We start from the raw sequence: 5,095 nt of genomic DNA on the forward strand, positions 1-5,095 counted from the left end.
AGTGAGTACAGGCTCAGAGCCATCAAATGCCCCCCCATACATTCCTTTTACCCCCTCCCCCCAGGATCGTTCTCGTGAACCTCCTCTGGACCCTCTTGTGGTAAACCATATATAAGTGTTGTAACTGGGTTAGCTGTCTGGACACACCCCTCTGCTGACTGCCCTGTGGCTCCTCCCACAGAGTCCTGTATAAAGGTGTCTCGCGGATCGAGGTCTAATTTGTCTGGTCTGAGTGCGTGTTCCATGCTTTAAAATGTACAGCGAATAAAATTGAAGCACTTTCAATAACTCCAAAAGACTGAGGTTTGGTAAAATACTGAAAGGCTTTTATTCGCTGTACAATACAACCTCCACAGTGAGTGTCTGCCCCCGGACTGAGGAGGAGGGGCAAGGCGAACCACCTTTATACAGGACTCTGTGGGAGGAGCCACAGGGCAGTCAGCAGAGGAGCGTGTCCAGACAGTTAACCCAGTTACAACACATATATATATGGTTTACCACACCTTTCCATTGCTCTGACCAATGAAGGCAAATGTATCATGTTAGAGTGAGTTTTTGGGTAGATGATTCATTTACACTTAAATGACTCTGGCCACCAGTCTTCTGTTTGACAAAGTACTGTGGATTGAATTCAGAACATCGCATTTCCTAAAAGCTGTGAATACCAGATGCTGCTGACATCGTGGTTTGACCAGATGCTGTAGTTTCGAAGACAGTATTATCTATACTTTATAAATATTAATTGTCCTCTATGTTAGCACGTAAAACACCAAATAAATGTATTGTGGATTTAACTTGCTCTCCTAAAAGCTGTGAGTACCAACCCGGACATGTTGACGTCAGGAGGAAAGGATGAAGTCGGAAGGTGTGATGTTTTGTATGTAGCTTCAGAAGGAAGCATTGTCTATAACTTTTTAAATGGCGATTGCCCTTTGTGTTTAGCATATAAATATCAAGCCCACATTGGGCTGGCAGACCTTTCTACCGAAAGTGTCTCTGTCTGTATGATGCCTGCTCTACCTTGTTGTGTCAAATAAAGAAGCTGCTTTGTATCTACCAGTGACTCTGTCTCTCCAGTGATTTCATCCACGCCACAACATATCATATGCTCCCTTCACCACCACGTTGCCACTTTCAGGGAACTTCCCAAAATTCAGCCCTTTGTGCCTGCCCCAGTTAGATTCCATCTGCAAGTCCCTGACCTGTTTTCCCAATTGACCTAGATCCTGTTGTAATCTTAGACAACCTTGTTCACTGTACTCTATATGGCCAACTTCAGTGTCACCCACCCTCTCACTAACCATGCTGACTGCATTCATAATCAGATCGTGACCAAGGACCCAGCACTGGTCACAGCCCTCCAACCCAAAAAAAACCCATTCCTGCATAACCATCTTTAACTTCTTCCACAAAACTACTTCTATATCCATTCCAACATCTACCCTGTCAGCAGGCCATCCTTTATCTCACTGTTTAACAATAGACAATAGACAAGTGCAGGAGTAGGCCATTCGGCCCTTCGAGCCAGCACCGCCATTCACGGTGATCAACCACAATCAGTAACCCGTCCCTGCCTTCTCCCCATATCCCTTGACTCCAGTATCATTAAGAGCTCTATCTAACTCTTTCTTGAAAGCATCCAGAGAATTGGCCTCCACTGCCTTCTGGGGCAGAGCATTCCACAGAGCCACAACTCTCTGGGTGAAGTTTTTCCTCAACTCCGTTCTAAATGGCCTACCCCTTATTCTCAAACTGTGGCCTCTGGTTCTGGACTCCCCCATCATTGGGAACATGTTTCCTGCCTCCAGCGTGTCCAATCCCTTAATAATCTTATATGTTTCAATCAGATCCCCTCTCATCCTTCTAAATTCCAGTGTATACAAGCCCAGTTGCTTCAATCTTTCGACATATGACAGTCCCGCCATCCCGGAAATTAACCTTGTGAACCTACACTGCACTCCCTCAATAGCAAGAATGTCCTTCCTCAAATTTGGAGACCAAAACTGCACACAATACTCCAGGTGTGGTCTCACCAGGGCCTTGTACAACTGCAGAAGGACCTCTTTGCTCTTATACTCAATTTCCCTTGTTATGAAGGCCAACATGCCATTAGCCTTCTGCACTGCCTGCTGTACTTGCGTGCTTACTTTCAGTGACTGATGAACCAGATCTCATTGTACTTCCCCTTTTCCTAACTTGACACCATTCAAATAGTAACCTGCCTTCCTGTTCTTGCCAGTAAATTGGATAACCTCACATTTATCCACATTAAACTTTGAATAAGATCACCCTTCATTCTTTAAAGCAGCCAGCATAATCAAAGACCCCACCCACCCTGGCCATTCTCTCTTCTCTCCACCCCCCCCCACCTTCTAATCAGAAGATCCAAAAGGCTGAAAGCATAAAACACCGGCCTCAAGGACAAAGTTCAAGGTAAACTTATTATCAGACTACCAATATGTCACCAAATACAATCCTGAGGTTCATTTTCCTGCAGGCATACTCAGCAAATCTATAGAATAGTAACTCTAACAGGATCAATGAAAGATCAACCAGAGTGCAGAAGACAACAGACTGTGCAAATGCAAATATAAATAAATAGCAATAAAATAATTGGTTGTGGGAACATCTCAACGATAGGGCAAGTGAGTGCAGTTATCTCCTTTTATTCAAGAGCCTGATGGTTAAGAGGTTAAGATGGTAGAAACCATTCCTGAACCTGGTCGTGTGAGTCCTGAGGCTCCTGTACCTTCTTCCTGATGGCAGCTGTGAGAAGAGAGCACGGCGTGGGTGGTGGGGGTCTCTGATGATGGATGCTGCTTTCCTGCGACAGCGTTTCATGTAGATGTGCCCAGGAGTCTGCTGCTGTAATAAGGCTAAAGGGACACTTAAGAGATTCTCAGAAAGGCACATGGATGTAAGAACACTGCAGGGTCATGGGCTGTGGAACAGGGAAGGTCTGGGCTCATCGTGACACAACATCTTGTGCCGAAGAGCCCATACTGTGCTGTCGTGTTCTGTGTTCTCCCGAGCGGTGAGACGGACTCCCGACCTCACGATCTGCCTCGTAACGATCTTGCACCTTATGAGTGCCTGGACATTCTCTGTAATTGTACCATTTTATTCTGTGTTCTGTTTCTCAAATTACCTTGTACCATCTCGATACACTGGTGCGATTAAGTGACCTGTCTGGATGGCACGCGTAACAAAGTTTTCCACTGAACCTCGGTACAAATGACAATAATGAACCCGTGTACCAAAGGGCCTCAGATGGAAGAACACAATTAACTTTCCTTCTCGAATGAAGCAAAGATGTCCCAGAACACACTAATGAATTTACGGTTAAGGAACCCGGGCCTGTCTGTGTGGAGTTTGCACGTTCTCCCTGTGACTCCAGTTTCCTCCACGCATCTCAAAAATGTGCAAATTGGTAGGTTTGTTGGTCATGGTAAATTGCCCCTAGCGTGTGAGGCCTGGGAGAACCAGATGGAACTGGTGGACTGTAAGTGATGTGGATTACTGTAAAAACATATTGATGCAATTACAAAGGAGGCACACCATCAGATGGGCGATTAACTTGAACACTTCCTCAGTATTTTCCTCTTTTTGCACTACTTGTTTTCCCCCTGTAATTCATAGTTTTTATTACTAAGTATAGTAATGCAATTTTGCTGCAAAGCACCAAGTTTCATGACATACGCCAGTGATGTTAAATCTGATTTTGAAAAATGAGCGATTGATGGCCAGCACAGACTCAGAGGGCCGAAAGGCCTGTTCCTAATCTATCCTTTTCTGTTTTAAGGAGTGTGTTCAATCAGGAGGAAGAGGTGTGGGGAGTGCAGGGTGGGCACTTCAGACATTGAGGTAAACATAGAAAATAGATGCAGGAGTAGGCCATTCGGCCCTTCGAGCCTGCACCGCCATTTATTATGATCATGGCTGATCATCCAACTCAGAACCCCGCCCCAGCCTTCCCTCCATACTCCCTGACCCCCGTAGCCACAAGGGCCATATCTAACTCCCTCTTAAATATAGCCAATGAACTGGCCTCAACTGTTTCCTGTGGCAGAGAATTCCACAGATTCACCACTCTCTGTGTGAATAAGTTTTTCCTAATCTCGGTCCTAAAAGGCTTCCCCTTTATCCTCAAACCGTGACCCCTCGTTCTGGACTTCCCCAACATCGGGAACAATCTTCCTGCATCTAGCCTGTCCAATCCCTTTAGGATTTTATACGTTTCAATCAGATCCCCCCTCAATCTTCTAAATTCCAACGAGTACAAGCCCAGTTCATCCAGTCTTTCTTCATATGAAAATCCTGCCATCCCAGGAATCAATCTGGTGAACCAGACGGCTGAAATAATTAGTGCAACCAGATCTCTCTCCTCAAAGGCTGTCTGACCCGTTAAGTATCCCAACTGGATGTGTGTTTTTCCCTAACAGCGATGAGCAGGAGATGCTGTAAAAATCTTGAGCAAGATACACAAAATGCCGGAGGAACTAACTCAGCAACTATCTATGGAGCGCAATAAAGGTCTCGGCCCGCTTATTCCCTCGCTGCCCGGACCTGCTGAGTTCCTGCAGCATTTCTGCGTGTGGCTGCGGGAGGAACTCAGCGGGCCGAGCAGCCTCTGGCTGAGGCACGGAACTGTCGACCCGACGCTGCGCTGATTTCTTCCACCCCGCTGACGCGGAGTTTACCGGCAGATTCTGTTCGTTCGTCCGGATTGCGGCAACTTTAGGCCTCCAGTTAGAATTTAAAACAATTCAGATTGCAAACAACTGCAATTTTTTGTTGCTTTGGGTCGGTGGCTGTTCGGGGGTGAGCAAACATGGAACACACTACAGTATCACCCCCCGCCGCCGCTGCAATGGGAATCGGTAACTAATTCAACTTCCTGCACACGGCACGTGTCACTAAAAAAAGTACAATGGGCCGTCACTCAGAGACATGTCCCGCCTCTGCGTCCGGCTCATTGGTGGGTGGCTGCAGGGTCCCGGCTGCCATTGGAGCAGGCCCCTGCCCATCACCCCGCCCGCAGTCCCGGGCTGCGCTCGGTCTCGCTGCGAGTCGTGGGACGCGGGGGAAGGAGAGA

The sequence above is a fragment of the Mobula hypostoma genome, chromosome 22 (genome assembly GCF_963921235.1).
Source record: "Mobula hypostoma chromosome 22, sMobHyp1.1, whole genome shotgun sequence".
Classification (NCBI taxonomy): Eukaryota; Metazoa; Chordata; class Chondrichthyes; order Myliobatiformes; family Myliobatidae; genus Mobula; species Mobula hypostoma.